The sequence below is a fragment of the Lycium barbarum genome, chromosome 1, assembly GCF_019175385.1.
Source record: "Lycium barbarum isolate Lr01 chromosome 1, ASM1917538v2, whole genome shotgun sequence".
In the NCBI taxonomy this organism is placed as follows: Eukaryota; Viridiplantae; Streptophyta; class Magnoliopsida; order Solanales; family Solanaceae; genus Lycium; species Lycium barbarum.
In genome coordinates, this window is record NC_083337.1 from 6,486,320 (window position 1) to 6,504,128 (window position 17,809).

Consider the following 17,809-nt stretch of genomic DNA (forward strand, 5'->3'; position numbering starts at 1 on the left):
CTTTTTGTGAACCTTGAGCTGACGAGATGCATAAGCTACAACCTTACCATGCTGCATTAAGACACATCCGAGACCAACTCCCGAAGCATCACAATAAATCACGAACCCTTCTATTTCTTCTGGTAGTGTCAAAACTGGAGCAAAAGTCAATCTCTTCTTCAACTCTTCAAAGCTTCGCTCACATGCATCTGACCATTGAAACTTAACCTTTTTCTGAGTCAACTTAGTCAATGAAGCAGAGATAGAAGAAAATCCTTCTACAAAGCGTCTATAATAGCCCGCCAGACCCACGAAATTTCTTATATTAAAAACTGAGATGGGTCTGGGCCAACTCCTTACGCCATCAATCTTCTGAGAATCAACCTTCACACCTTCACCCGAAATTACATGGCCTAAGACTGCCACTGACTTGAGCCAAAACTTACACTTTGAGAATTTTATAAAGAGTTTGCGATCTTTAAGAGTCTGCAACACTATTCTGAGATGTTCTGCATGATCAACCTCACTACGGGAATACACCAAAATATCATTAATAAATACAATGATGAATAAATCATGATACGGCCTGAAGAACCTGTTCATGAGGTCCATGAAAGCAGCTGACGCATTTGTCAACCCAAATGACATAACAAGAAATTCGAAATGGCCACAAAGGGTTCTGAAAGCGGTCTTCAGAATATCAACTTCCTTAACCTTTAACTGATGGTAGCCTGATCTGAGGTCAATCTTGGAATAACATTGGGCACCCCGAATTTGATCAAACAAGTCATCTATTCTGGGAAGAGGGTACCTGTTCTTAATGGTGACTTTGTTCAACTGGCGGTAGTCAATACACATACGTAAGGAACCATCCTTCTTTCGGACAAATAAGACTGGCGCACCCCAAGGTGAAGCGCGGGGCCTAATAAATCCCTTATCAAGCAGATCTTTCAACTGGGCTTTTAAATCTTTTAACTCTTTTAACTCTGCTGGATCCATTCTGTATGGCAGAATAGATATCGGCTGAGTGTCGGGAAGTAGATCAATTCCAAATTCAATCTCCTTGTCAGGAGGGACTCCTGAAAGATCTTCGAGAAAGACCTCTGGAAACTTATTTACAACTGGGACGGACAAGAGAGTTGGAGTCTAGGCATCTGAATCCTTGACTCGAACTAGGTGGTAGATATAACCCTTAGAAATCATTTTTCTGACTTTTAGGTAAAAATAAATCTACCTCTAGGTACCACTGAATTACCCTTCCACTCTATAACTGGCTCATTTAGAAACTCGAATTTCACTACTTTGGTTCTACAACATACTGTGGCATAACATGAAGCCAACCAATCCATACCCATGATTACATCAAAGTCTACCATCTCTAATTCTGCTAAGTCAGCTATAGTTCTGCAGTGATAAACTAGAACTGGACAACCCCTATAAATACGCCTAGCTATGACTGACTCACCTACTGGGGTGGACACCTCAAAGGGTTCATGTAATTTTTCTGGTTCAAACCCAAATTTTTTAGCAATAAACGGGGTTACATAAGATAAGGTGGATCCTGGGTCAATAAGGGCATAAACATCGAATGTGAAGACTGTTAACGTACCTGTGACCACATCGGCAGGAGCTTCTGTATCCTGACGACCTGTCAATGCATATAAACGGTTTCGTCCTCCGCCTGCGTTTCCAGACTTAGCTGCATTGTGCCTCTATTGGGACTGATTATTACGAGGGATTGCTGAATTCGTGGACTACGCCACGTTACCTCCGGTACCTTGCCTAGTTGACGGACAATCTCTCTGAAAATGACCCTTCTAGCCACAATCATAGCATATATCCATACCCATACAACACTCACCTGAGTGTCTCTTATTACACTTGCCGCATATCGGATTGGTATAAGTCGACTGACCCACACTGTTATGACCCGTGTTTTCACACGTTAGAAAGACTTGAATTATATTGGATTCTTGAGATATAAGATCAATTTGATATTTTGTTAAACATAGGAGTTATGCATGAAAGAATATAGTCATGAAAGTGTGGGACAAGGCTAAGGGCAATTTTGGAATTTTGGAAATTAGTTTCGGGAATTGCAAAACATGGACTATAAGTCATTGGGCCAAAAATAATGGAATAGAATTTAAGGCCCAATGCACTTGGAGTGGCCGGCCATGGTGTGGCCCAAGCCCACAATTTGCATTAAATTTCCATGTGAATTAATTAACATTAGGCCTTAACCCAAGCCCATTACTTGGTCATGTGCTTGGTCATGTGACCAAGTCTTTATAAGATATACATTAGAAGGTTCAAGACTTAAGAAAACATAGATCAAAAAAATCAAGAACAAGAGCAAGCATAGGGGTGCTCTCGGGTTTGGCCTAGAAAAATAGGTACCAAAAATATTGCTCCAAAAATTTAATTCTTGTTGATTTCCTACTAAGTTAAGGTTCCTTTGTAACTTGGTATAGTTGGATTGGAGTGGGGAGCATTAGAATCATCAAAGTGACTACATCTCCAAGTGAAGAAAACTTGAAGAAAAGGTAAGAATATCTACCTTTTTATTGTGCTATGAAGTTTTGTTTGTGTTGTAGTATGTAGAAATGTGTTGATTGTATGGAAAAATGGAAGTTTGCAATGTGGGTTTGGTATATGGCTTGTAGCCGTGTGTATATACATGTTGTATAGCCAAATGTATAGAATTCATGTTATATTCTAGTTGTGATTGTGATGAAATGCATATGGGAATTGAAAGTTGGATGAATTTAGTTGATATGGAAAAATAGCATATGGCCGTGTGGTATGTTGGCTATGGAATGGAATTGATTAAGTTTGTTTAGTGTATTGGAGTGTTGTTGTAATGCTTGATATGTAAATGAAGTTAGAATGATATAAGTTTGTATTGAATTGGAATGTAGAAACTTATGTCGTTTTAGTATGATTTTCCGACATTAAGGAAATGAAGTTGTTTGGTTGTGAATTATGGTGATCATTGATGAATTTGGAAGTTGGAAACTTGTTATGAAGTTGGATGCCAAAGATTTGATGTTTTGCATAAGTTATGATTTTGGCGGAAAGTTGTATATTATGTATATCGAGTGTATATCTTAAGGCAAACGATATGAAATGTATCTAGAACTATATGGTGATGATCTTGATTGTTGATGAATGTGAAATTATTGATATTAGTGGAAGTTTGGATTGAAATGAAGGTTATGTCAACTTGTGAGAAGAATGTCTAGTTGAAGGATATTTGTGTTCTTAATGTTCTTTGTTGATGTTAATGTTGTCGTTTGGGTTGTTGTTGATGATTTCTAGCCGAGTTGAATTCTCGGGGTGCCATATGTATAGGGGAAGTGCTGCCGAAATTTCGGTAGCCAAATATGCTTAAAGTTGTAATAATGGCATTAATAACTCACAATTGGTAAACTTGACCAATTGCAGTTTTTCGACGAAACGGGAAGTGAGTTTGGAAAGGCTTAAGGGGCGTGAAAGGTATGTAAAGCAAACCCAATTCTTCCCTTGGCATGCCCTTAGTGTATTAGGGTCGGATCCGGGCCTCGAAGGACCTCTTGGCCCTCGGAATCCGCAAGACAAAATTTCAGTTTTTCCTTCAGTAGAATTGAACCATTTTGATACGCTTTTTCTGAAATTATGCAATTGTGCTCTAAATTACTCAGAAAGTCATAGAATGTCTGTATAACCTTCGTAGATGATATTATATGTTTAGAGGGCACAATTTGAGCCCGCCGCCTTATTTGTTCTGAGGTGGGCCCACTATTTCCGGTTTTGCCCCTAATGTGTTAAAACTTCCTTTTTAAGCGATTTTTGAAAGAAATGTTTTAATTACCCTACTAATCGCTTAACGAATATTATTTTAAATATTCTGTTAAATATTATAAATTATTTTGACACTCGGAATGACTTCGGGAAAGTTATACTTCTGTAATTTATTATGATATCCGAAATACATTTAATATGATTCCGTCCGACCCCATTAGATTTGTTTGTCTTTGATACGCTTCATCGAGTCTTTGAAAACATTTATTATATTTGTAAATTGCATTAGTCTCTCACTACTCCATTCGTGGATGTCCCAATGTTTCCCACACTGAGCCCGGGCCAGGATATGTTGTCAAGCGTAATTCTCTGCATTGTTCGCCGCGTCCCGATGTGAGGGGGCAGGTATACGCGTACATGGGTTTGTGGAGTATGATGTGCCATGTCCGCCTATTCTGATCTGATCTGTTATGGCCATTTTGATATGACATATTATGATACGGGGCCACGCCCCTTTTTCTGATTCCTCTGTATAGTGGCACCAGCGTCGGGAGGGTGGCCACATTCTGTCTGCCGAGTCCCGTGGCAGGGACCGGATATGATATGATATGACATATGTTTCTGTACACATTCTGTCGGTTTTGGAAATATGCATTTGACACTCTGGATTTTGTACTCATTTTCTGTAATCATTATGATTTGACTTCTGTGATTCCGCTTTGCATATTCAGTACATATTTCGTACTGACCCCCTTTCTTCGGGGGATGCGTTTTCATGCCACGCAGGTACAGACGACAGGTTTGCTGATCCACACGTTTAGGATCCCGTTTCTGCTATTTTGGGGCGCTCTCTTCTTCAGAGCCCATCTTTTGGTACAGTCTGTCACTGTTATCTGGATATGTATATTGTTCTGGGTATGACGGGGCCCTGTCCTGTCTTATGATTATGATATGTTCTGTAGAGGTCTGTGGATACATCTGTGTGGGTTCTGTACATATGTTTTGGATACTTTGTTCTATGATGGCCTTATCGGCCTATGTGTGCCAAGTTTGCTTTTTCTGATAAATTCTGTAGCATCCACTAATATTATTATATTATTATTCTGATAATATGCTAATTTGGATATCGGGTACGTATAGGTGCCCAGCTAGGGCACTGGTCGCGGGCCCACGGGGTTGGGTCGTGACACACACTATCCTGGGAGTAAGAACTTGATAGCCTGAAATTCTGTTTCTTATCATTACAAAATTTGGGATCTGGGGCACTTGCTTTGGAAGGAGGAGGTCTTGTTGACCTGTTCTTAAAGAACTTTTTGTTTTCGTTCCCGCTGAATTGACCTGTAGATTTGGCCCTCTTGTTGAATTCTCTATCTTTCTCTTTCTGCAGGGCTTCCTCTTCCTTCAGCCTCGTCTCATTTCCTTGTACAAAAGCAACCATCTTAGAGATAGTCATCCCCCCGTTCTGTGCAGCAATATTGGCCCCATCGTACAAATGGGGATCAAGACCACCAACAAACATCCTCACTCTTCCCTCATATTCGGTATCATAAGTGGAGCATGCTTAGCAAGACTAACAAATTTCAAATAGTAGTCCTGAACTGGCAGGCTATTTTGCTTAAGCTTCAGGAATTGCTCAGCCTTAGCTTCTCTGACTTCTATTGGCATGAAGTGGTCTAGGAATGCGCTTGCAAATTCATCCCATGTAGCATCAGGTGGATCCTCACCTCGAGATAATTCCCAAGATTCATACCAAGTGTTAGCAATGCTCTGCAGCTGATGAGCTCCTAAAGTAGCTGCTTCGGTCTCCGTAACTGTCATAATCCTGAAGATTTTCTGAAGAGCATCAATGTAGTCCTGGGGGTCCTCGTTTTTCTTTGTCTCCGTGAGGACTGGGGGATTCATCCTGAGAAAGTCCTTAGTCTTAGAAAAATCTCCATTATTCCCTGAACTTGACCCAGATTCCTAACGTTGGGCCTGAGCTGCTACCAGTTGTGTGAGCATGTTGATAGCACTCCTAACATCCCCATCCGAATCACTAGGAGGTGTAACTGTAGGAGTGGTTGGGGCTATTTTCTGAGTTGGAACGGTCTCTTCGTGAGCTACATTCGTGGTAGCCCTCTGGTTGGTTAGTGTGGTCCTCCTAGTGTATTTTTTTTCGCAGGCATTTTCTGAAAATACGTACATGCACGAATTAGAAAGGAAACTTGACAGTACTGCTCTAACTGCACGATCTAGAGTATGAAAGAAGTGAGACAATCCTAAATGTCTTGGTGGTCAACTATTTATATGTGTGGGGCCCTAACACATATAAAAGTGACCCCATTGGACACGGTTTCATAGACTCCCTAAAGACACTTGAACCTAGGCCCTGATACCAAGCTTTGTCATGCCCTGAACTATGGCCTGGGCGAAACAAGGCCCTCGGTGCCATACTGTATGTGACCGAGCGACTCACATGGCTTGCTGAATCATCATGAGGCATACATGAGCGAAAATATAACATGAATGTGATGAGCTTTTATAAAACATGAGAATCATAACATTTATAAAATACTGGCTTAAAACATGAATGTGGAAATATCATAAATTGAGCCCAAGATGGCTACACGACTCCGAGTATCTGACATAACTGATTGACTAGTCTAGTCTATGAAACCTCTACATAAGTCTAAACATGAAAACATACTCGCTGGGACAAGGCCCCCAGCATACCTTTAAATGCATATCCTATCATGTAAATAATCAATAATAAATTTCTAAACCCCAGAAGATATGGGGCTCACCCAAAAGCTGATAAGTGCGAAGTTCTACTGAGCAGATGCGTCATCCTGTAAATCAGTACATGCATCGTGAAATATAGGCCCTCGGGCAATAAAAGGGGACGTCAGCACATTGAATGCACTGGTATGTAAAGCAACTGAAAGAATAAGCATGGCACATGAAATAACAATGATAAAAGCTGAAACTGAAACCTGGTCATGAACATGATTATCTGACATGAATATATATATATATTAACATGAGTAAAATATTTGTGGGAGAGCATTAGTATAACCGACATGTAACCACCACGTTAACACGTGGAGTCTGATCTCTGTCTGATCAGCTAAGCCATCTTGTACCTTGCTAGGGTACAAGACATGAACATGATATGAATAGATCCGAATCCCTCAATGGGGAAAACATGAAGGAATCATCCTAACTAGGCGGAGCGATCCTTATCCTACGGTAGCAAACGTAGTTTCAGGTTGTCTGAGCCTTCTCGGTAATCTGTGCAACTCCCAAAAACATGAACATGATATAGTTAGCTAAGAAGCCCGTGATTTTCGTGACATAACTTGTAAACAAGGTTTCATGGAATCATGACTTGTATTTAGCATATATGTATCTTGTATCATGGCATGAGAGTAATTATATAATATAATTGCATGAAAACTTGTAAAAACATGTAGTATATTTTCTTTAAAATATCATAATAGTCATAACTTGCATGTAAGAACCCATGGAATGCAAAGTATGAATTTTCATGCATTACGGACAGATTCTCAATAATCATAATGATATATCAAGAACATAATGATGAATTTATAGTAATTTAATACATAATATAACATGGGGCATGGACCTAGGGTTATCATGAACATGGTTAAAAACCTAGTTTTAGTATAACTTCATACTTTATGGAAGAAGTGGCGTGGGGAAGAACAATAATGTTCCCACATGTAGATAGCAACCCTACATACCTTAATCGCTCCAAAACTTGAATTAAAGACTTGAACTTAAGATTTCCAAAATCTTGAATCTTGAACCTTGAGATGGGTTTTCTTGAAAACCCTAGGTTAGGAATAATGATTTCTTGTTTAGATTACAAGGATATATATTAGAATTGACTTGGAATGATTAGAATAGGCTTACCTTGGTGTTCTTGATGATGAGAGGGGGTAGGAGGTCGTTGTAGGGCTTGAAGGAGTGAAAAAAATGATTTGGACTGATATGAATGAATATATATACTGTCCTGGGTCGTGAATTATATGGCCACTAAATACGGTCTGTATTTCATAATATGGGTCGTATTTTGGGTCATATTTTTGGACTGCTTTGTGACTCTTCAGTAAAATGGCCATAACTGTTTCCACAGATGTCCGTTTGACCTCCATAATATACCGTTGGAAAGGTATTTCAAATATCTACAACTTTCATCAAGGAAGTTTTCCCAAATTCCAAATACAACTATCAAATCCGGGCCGTATTTCAAAATACGGTTCGTATTTAACAATGTATATCTACCAAGCCAAATTTCAGAATGCTCAGTGATTTAGATGCCAAATTATTATTTGAAATTCGGGCCATAAACTGAAATACGGTTCATATTCTGGGGCGTAAATCTCCATCTGACAACTGAAGAGAAATTTTCAATTCTCGCATTCTTTATCTGGTTTTCTAAGTCTAGAATCATGGTCAAAGCTTAAGTTAAAGGTACGGGTGTTACAAGAAATAAAGGGTAAATAAACAGACACATAAGGCTACTTCCCAAAGAAAAAAATGAATAATGTTAATCAAATAAACATACACCACCACCAGCCAACATACCATGGATTTACACACCCATGGAGAGATCAGAACAGCCCAAAAGGGAAAGCTCTTACCCTCTTGTTCCTGATGCCACACAAGATCCAAGGGATTTCCAGGAACCTCAGGCATGGTAGACCCCAGGGAAGGTTTGAGCTTAATCCCTAAGTGTTGTTTTTCTTCTCCACTTATGTGTTAGGTTCACAGTATTATGGGAGATGAAATGTACATGAATGGTGTCAACAAACAACCTCCTAATCAACATGTCTAGGTGTGCATTTTAACAGACTTGGTTATCTTATCAGACATTAACATCCTATTAAGTTCAAGCTGGATTGATGAAAGGTTTAAGTACTTCTATCACACAGTCATGACAAAAGCAAGAGATAAGCCACAGTTACAGAACCAATATATCCAATAGCATCAACATTTAACCAATTCAAGGAGATATTCTCTAAGCAAGTAACACGAGATATGAACTTAAGTAATGAGTGACTAGCCTCCAAAGAGAAACAATTAACAGCCATTAGGTGTCACATTCACACAAGTCATCAAGTATCAGTTCCCAGAACTAGTTCATCTCCCAAAGAAACCAAGTTTTAAATCAACTATCACCTGTCAATATGAGAAAGTAATAGGGCTGTTATACTCACTTAACAGACCTTAATATACTCAAGTGAACTGCCTAGAATTCTACTTTAGTTATCTTTTGTAGTGAACTAGCAAACACAGCTTAAAACCAGTATTTCCTGAAGGACGAGTACTTGTTCTTCACCTTAGTGAATAGGTGCAACCATTTAAGCCAAAACAAAGTGACTAAACAAGCCAAAACAAAATGACTAAACAGGCCACCTATCAAGTTATCAACTACTTAAGTTAGACTATTTTAAAATCAACACAGCAGATAAATTTTACCAAAAAGAGGTTTGACAGTTCTCCAACAACTCAAAATGTTCCAGTTTTAAAGTCTCATAGACCAATTACAAATTGAGCATTTTCTGCCAAAACAAAGATCCCTAGCACAGGAGAACCACTAGGAATCCTAAAGTAAATTCAAGATCCAAACAGACCATCCTTTCAGCCAAAAAGTGTTTAACTCTTTTAACAAGAAAAATGCAACCATTTAACAAGAAAAATGCAACCAGGCATAAGATCCAAACAAAACTGACCAAGTAGATTGAGCCTGAGTGTTTCACTCTCAAATAATGCCCAAAATATAAGAAAGAGTAAAATAGACTTGGTATTGAGCATGGTTATCTTTGAAAACTTTTTTGAAAACAGAATTCAACTAGGAAAAGGAAGGGAGGATTGCATATTCATTTAGCTTCAAATTTTTGAGTGGATCAAGTAAAAGCACAAAGCTGGCCTCAAACAGGAAAAATAGTGGCTATTCATGAGCCAAGTTGAATCAAACATCAAACAAAACTGATTTTTAAGCATGATAAGAGGATTCCAAAACATTAACTGAAACTTATTAGAAACCAAGTAAAGATAAAAAGCTTTATAAGCATGTTGTGACCAACAACTTTAAATCTATCAGATTCCTAAACTTACCTATTACCTTTCCCTAATTACTTAGTTAAGTAACAACCTTCACTTTTATTCAAACATCATGTGACAGTATCAAACTCTTCCTTTTAAGTGATTTTTTGCAATCAAATGCATCTTAAAATCACAAACATCCCTCATGCCACTCAACCATAATAGAAGATGATGTGCATGAACTAGCTAAAGAATAGAGGACTGATGACACTCCCCAGATTCACTAAGACTCAGATTAGTATGCCTTCTCAGGCCCATAAGTTAACCAATGACTAAGATCCAACACTTCAAAACATTCTCAAATGCTGCAGTTATATTAAAAGCCAACAAAATTTACAAACTAAGACACCAACAAGTTAATCATGGCATATTACTTTATTCAAAAGCAGGTGACTTAAACTTAGTTAAATACTATAGATTTCATGGACGATTCTTATTCAAAACAAACCTATTCCCCTAAGAAGACAAGCAAGCTATTTACCAAATATCACTTCTTAATCACAGGGGCATATCAACTAACTAGTATGATCAACATCCCAACACATACATCTAGTGAGCTTACATCAATATATTAATAGGAGACAAGGCAAATAGGACATGATTAAATAGATCCTAAACTTGACTGACCAGAATTAAACAGTCACAATTAAATTAAGAATTTTTCGACTTAACAGACTCATGACTAATCAGTTTTGAACACATAGATTACACTTCAAACCATTATAAGGTAAAAAGATCACAGCTTAACAAGATGACTCAAGACACTGATTGTTAAAACACATGTCTTCATAAGTTAACTGGTTACTGATTCATAACTTAATCAAATGGCATACTAATGAGTTCTTAAGGCCTATACAATTAATATATAGGTGCAAAACAACCATAGAACTAAGTAAAAACAAGATTAAGCTAAAACAAAACTAGTATTACAAGACTAAGAACATCACAAATAACCACAAACATCAAACCACACAAGCAATTACACTACATAAATGACTGAAATAGACTAAAAATTTGACTAAGGGAAAAGAAAATCACCTCTTTGATGCGCAACCTAGCCAAGAATGAACCTCTAAGAAAGTTTCCTTCCACCCTCAGCCACACACAAAGAACAAGTATCTAAAATTTTAACTAGACCGAAAAATTAAAGGTTTCTAAGCAAATTGCCAAAATCCTAGTTATTTCGATCTTAATATGCAAGTGATATTTTTTTTTTCAAATGCCTTTTTTAAAATCTTGAAGTCTTCTCAATAATGCGAAATAAAACGTCTTATATAGAGCCCCAAATCTGAAAAACCCCAACCTCAAACTCGATGTGGGACTTTCCAAATCATCAAGGGATTGCCTTCTAAATCACAATCAAAGGTCGAGATTCAAGAATGTAAACGCATGGAGGGTCAGATTTGACCCAGAACGGGTTCATCTCCTTGGTTCCTCATGAGCCAATAGAAATCCCCAAATTCAAATGGCAAACAAACAAAACCAATCAAAGCATTTCAGTTCTATACGTTGAAAAATGCAGAAAAGTGAAGAAAAATGAAGGATTATACCTCTCTAAAGTCGCATTTGGGGAATTTGGAGACGAAGCATTAAATGCTTGCTCGATCCGGCCATGCAAGGCCTGAAAAAGGTGTTGTACACCTACTACTTTGCCAAATATGGTGAGGATGACGCAGGGGAGAGAAGGGGACTCGGTGGTGGCGCTAGGATTTCAGGTGAAACCCTTTGAAGAAAACAAATGACCCCTTAAGGGGTCTGTTTGGATGAGGACATGCCCATAAATACTTGGGCTGAGTCTAGCCTTTCGTTGGGCTGGGCTCGGCTAATATAAAAAAAATAAAGGCCCGCCTACTTATATATATATATATATATATATATATATATATATATACACATACACACACACACACACACACACACACACACACACATATATATATATATATATATATATATATATATATATATATATATATATATGAGTATACATGTATACTTATGTATGTATCATGTATATATGGGCGGGTGAGTATGCAAGATGTAACAAATAGCCCAATTTTAAAACGATGTCCACTAAATGAATATTTAAGAAAAAAAAAAGACCCCATTTAAAGTTAATTGGTCAGATTTTAAAAGAGATAATAACAATAATAATAATAATAATAATAATAATAATAATAATAATAATAACTATGTTTTTTTTATCAGAAGACTTTAATTAAATTTGGGTAGTTGTCATAATTGGCTGATAATTAATTGTTTTAATTACAGCCGCTTAATGGCAATTTTCAAAAATCAATCGCAACCACAACTTAATTAATTATGATAAAAAAGCCAAATTTGATTAAATAAGAAATGAGGGGTAAAATGGTCAATTTAATTAATTATTCAATTTTCCTTGAATTAAACAGAGTAAAATACTTTGCAAATTACAATTTAGACAATTAAGTGAATAATCATGAAAAATTATCACTCTCTTCCTGGTTAATTTAACAAAAATGTATTAATTGTGAAAAATACTTAGATTAATTTATAATATTGTAGAAATTATCTTATCATACAAAATTGGCAAAATATAGCCTCAATAGATTTTTTAGAAAATTATTTTGACTTTCTAAAAACATATTTCTCTCTGTTTAATATTTCAAGGTCTCTGGATAATTAAATCAAATTATGGGAGGTCAAAAATTAGGTGTCAACAGTAATCATTTGACCATATTTTCATTTATTTCAAGACAGTGAATAGACTAAATGTTGGATAAAATTATAATCTTAAAGATTTTATGAAACGATAGAACATTAATAAATTAGATTACATTCTTATTTGATATAATATTTGACATCATTAATATTTATGGATAACAAATGATTTTTTTTATTTGCTTAATTAAATAGGAGGATGAGAAAAAACAAGAATAGCTATCGTAAAATCGATTGATTATCTCTTGCATGTAGGCAGATATAACACTTTACGTTGAAAGAAAATAGTTGAAATTGTTTCTTCGTATAAACATTTTATCATGAAAACTATCATAAAGTTAGAAAAACTTATGGTGATGGGAGGACTTGACTCTTTTTTAACATGTTATATCTTATTTTTATGATCAACTTAAATTTATTTAAAATAAATAACAAAATATTATTAAATCTGAAAGATATTCTTATAATTTAATTTTGTATAGTAACTCTTTTAAGCCCTTTTATATTTGTGAATAACAATAAATGAATATATGAATATTGAATTATCTTAGTCGTACCATGTTTTCATGTGGGGAAAAAAAGAAAAAATATATATCAAGAACATTATTTTCAAACAAATATTAAGTGGATACAGTCTTATACTATAGTAATATTCTTGTACCTCATAAAATAGTGATTACATAATTACCTAATTTTGCGATAATTAATGTCGACAGGAAATAACGTGCAACTGCACGCTTATAGAGACTAGTATAACTATAAAAGTATATATAAGTATTTTTTTCTTAGCTTTTGTTATATAGTTGTTCTTCATCACATACAATACCAAATCTTCCTCCCACAAACTATCTCCTCACGTTACACCCTATTCATTCTTGCAAATACAATCCGCTCACATGTAATCCAAATGATATTTCTACAAAAATATTAAATATTATTTCAATCAAATTCACGAAAATTTGACTACAATTAAGTAAAATTCTCAACAAATACTTTAAAAATAATACATCACAAAAGAATTACTGGAAAAAAAAATTACTTGAAATCTATACCTGTGAAATATTGGTCCTTTGCCACAATATTGAAGACTTCAAATGATTCTCTTGGTTCTGTACAATACATTATCACTAAAAGCTCAAACAAATCGCGAGAAATCAAAAATCAAAAGCACCTATAAGAAAAAGAGTCAAACAAAAACATGACACCCACATTTCAACTAATTAAATATAGTAAAAAGGATGAGACAAACAAATTAAGAGAAATATATTGAAAGAGAGAGAGAGAGAGAGCCTATAGAAGGAGATGTTACCTGGCTGACCAAGCAATTACCTGCTAAATAAAGTGCAAGGTGAAATTAGAAAGCTACCGTAGTAATATGTAATAATAAATGATAATTATAGGCTAATAAATGGTAATTGTCCCTCCAAGGGCGACTCAACACTATTTGGGTCCTAAAGTCAACTTTCGATGAGAGGCCTTAAATTATATAGTCGGATTCATATTTTGAAGTTGACATATTTAAATTCTAATAAATTATTAAGAAGATAACTAAGAAGATAATCTATACTATCAAGTAAAACTAACAGAAACAACAAATATTAGATAAAAATAACATTTGAAAATTTAGACTAAGAGAATCTGATTAAAAAAAAAATGATTTGATTCCAAAATATCTTTTGGCTGTTCAATAACTCCACTTTTGAAACAAAAGAAAAAAACATAAAAGAGTACAATATATTTTGTCGAAAGTAGTCTTAATCTACGATTTTTCAGAGAACAATAATATATATTAGATTGGAATTCATAAAAGCAAGAAAGAGAATATACGAGTGTATAAATGTTATATAAGAGATCGACATTCTGGACAAGTCAAGAAAGAGCACAGTATAAAAATTCACTATGAATTTTGTACAAAGAAATAATAAATGAAGTGCATATTTAACTAAGGTGCTCATATCAATTGGTATAAAGTCTTAATGGATTTGAAAAATGATTTGAAATGAGTAACTAATGATAAAGGTATAACAGGAAAAATAAATTATTTTTATCTAAATAAGCAAAAGTATACAAGTAAAAGTAAAAATCTATTTTTGATATTTATTTCAAAAATTGTGCTTTTCTACTTAAAGTACTCATTATTTTCCAAAAAACAAAACATTAATTAATTAACCTGGCAAAAAAGATGGGCCCCTCCAAATTTGGGGGCCCAAAGCTCAAGCTTTAGTTGCTTGACCCTAGGGCCGGCTCTGTGTCCCTCTTGCTTTCACAGTGAAAAATAAGCATTGGTTTTTGCTAGAAAACGAATAGTTTCAAACGTGGGAAATTTCTAAAACATTTTCAACGGTTGAGAGGAAGATGAAAACGTGTACAGAGAATTAAGATGTATAATTAATAGAATTAAGAGAGTGAGTTTTTTGCTATCTAATATTTCTTCCGTTTCAATTTATGTGAATCTTTTCAGAATACGATGGTCAAACTTTATAACTTTGACCTTAAATTTTGACATAGATTTTTAAAGTTTGTAAAAATAAAATTTATATATTTAGAAACTACATAAAAAGCACTATAAGTCATGATAATTTATAATTCAAATAATTTAGAAAAAATGTAAGAAAAACGTGGTCAAAGAACCACCTCGAAGACTCCCTAAATAGTAATATGTTCATAGAAATTGAAATAGAGAGAGTAAATTATATACAAGAATTTTAAAATGAGAAAAAATTCAAAAAAAAAAAATTCAAAAAAAAAGATAAATAGTATTCTAGGCCATAGAGAGGTGTCATATCACCTTGTCTATACCAAGCTTTATATTAGGAGTTTTTACACTATGCCAACTAGGACAAAAAAATTACCCGTTTTAGCCCATGTTTATTTTTTTACCCAAGTTAGCCCTTTCATTATTTCCCCGATAGTGTCGCAAGGGCGGAGACGGTGGCAGGGCTTAGGGATTCCCTCCTCCACCGCTTCTCAGGTATTCTTAGTTCCCCTTTTCTATCTCTTTATATTCCTTCCTTACTTTAAACTCTACTTCTCAGTTGACCTATATATGTTCAGCACCTTACTCAATTCCTTATTCTCTTTTTTCTGTAAAATAAAAATAATAATAAGAACCATAAAATTCTTATAACAATGTAAAAGTGTGTATAAACACTTTTTATATGCTATTATACACTTTTATACGGAGTAAAAGTGTGTATAAACATCTCTTATACATTATGCATAAACCCCTCTTATGTATAAACACCTTTTATATAAGTTTATATAGTTTTGTATACTAGTGTAATAATGTGTAATAACACCTCTTATACATTATTATACACTTTTATACAAGGTTGATACATTGTCTATAAAGTTGTATATTTCTGTATAATGTTGTATACTGTGAAAAAGTGGCTATGCGGATGTAAATTAAAAAGATGGCTACGTGGATGTAATTTCTTATGCTGGATTGTACATTAATGAAAATTTTCCCTTTATATTACATATAAATGTGACTGAACACACAGTTTAAGCAATTGAAGGAGACTCTTGAAATGTAAACCAAATATATGTAAACTGCCAAAATTATCCTTTTAAAGGAGTGGTGGTGAGAATTCCTCTTTTCATTTTCTTCCTCGTACAAGACTGAACTTTTTTATCAAGTGAGTTCCAATAAGTCACGTCATTGAGGGTAAAATGCTAAGATCGAATAGTTTCCAAAAATAGAAAGGTTATTTCTTTTTTGACAAAATAAAAAGGAAAGCGTGTTACATAAAATGAGACAGGAAAAGTGCCACTTTTGAGTTGCTTCTCTTTGCCATACACGTGTATAAGAATATTACCAAGGAAACAAGAAGATTTTCAACAATCAAGTAGAATTTGCATTCAAACTAAATTTATTTGTAACGCTAAAAATGAAATAACACTACTGTAAATAGGGATTGTTGGTAGCTTGACTATCCCTATTTGGATGGAAAACCCCAAATTGATTTAAAAGACCCGATTTCAATTGAAATTACCCAATTCCTTCGTTGACCCGTCCCGACACTAAATTAATTAAACCCCAAATAGAAACACCCCCAACCCATTTTCCTTCTCTTTGTTATGCTGTGAAAATCGAAGGACAAACAAGTCAGTTGATCAATCATAATGATAAAAAACTAGCAAAATGCTTCCTAGTTTTGACTGTTTGGCACAACTTATAGTATCAGTTTAACAATGTTGATGAAGGTGAATAAGCTAATTGGCACGTACAAACATATGGTTTGTAGGTTATTTAAGCTAATGCTATGCGTTGCTAAGCTATGTTAAACTGGCAGCAAATTCTCTTTCACACACTTGATCATAGAACAAGCAAATTATATGTTACTAATTAATAAAATTGGAGTCATTTACTTCTCCATATATACAAGAACATCATATCTATCTGTGTTCTTCGAATAATAAAATATAGATGTTCGAAAAAATTTGTAGTTGTTGTTCTTTGTGTAAATCTCTTGGGAGTAACTGCTAAGAGCTTAAGAGTAGTAGCTACTGTTAAATCTCTTGGTAATTTCAATTGAAAATCAGGTCTTTTAAATCGATTTTGGGGTTTCCATCCAAATAGGGGTATGGGTGTGAAGTTTGAAGACGGCAGGGGTATAATTATCTACAATCTACAATCACTAACGTAGGGTAAAGTTAGCTATTAAAACAAAGTAAAAGGGTATATTTGGCCCTTTTCCCTATATTTATTTGACTAAAGTGGAAAATAATAGAGTAAATTCTATAATATGTGGATCATTCAATAAAAGCATCCAAGGACTTCTATGAAGTACAACTGAATTTGCTAAATAGTAACATCTAAATTCATTATTTCTATGGACTTGAATTGCCTCCTCTGATTTTTATTTTAAACTCAAAAGTATATTTTTGAAATAATATTTATGTAATTTTGAAAAGTTTGTGATAATTCATTCTTCTAAAGTTTGGTGCTCAATAATGAAGCCATGCGACAATTTAAATGTACACATGATTATAACTCCACATTCCAAAATACATCTAGCTCTAGCGTTTCCTCTTAGTTACTTGATCAATAGGATCACTTGGCTAGAGAGCGGGGCTATTCTTAATTTACTGTTATTTTCGGATAAAAGAAAAATAAACTCATTCCTTCAGTTTCTTCCAGATAAATAGTAATCAAAGAAGAAAGTCCATACTTTTAGTCCAGTTCCACACACATAAAAAAAGAAAGATAACTTTGATACTTGAAAGAGAG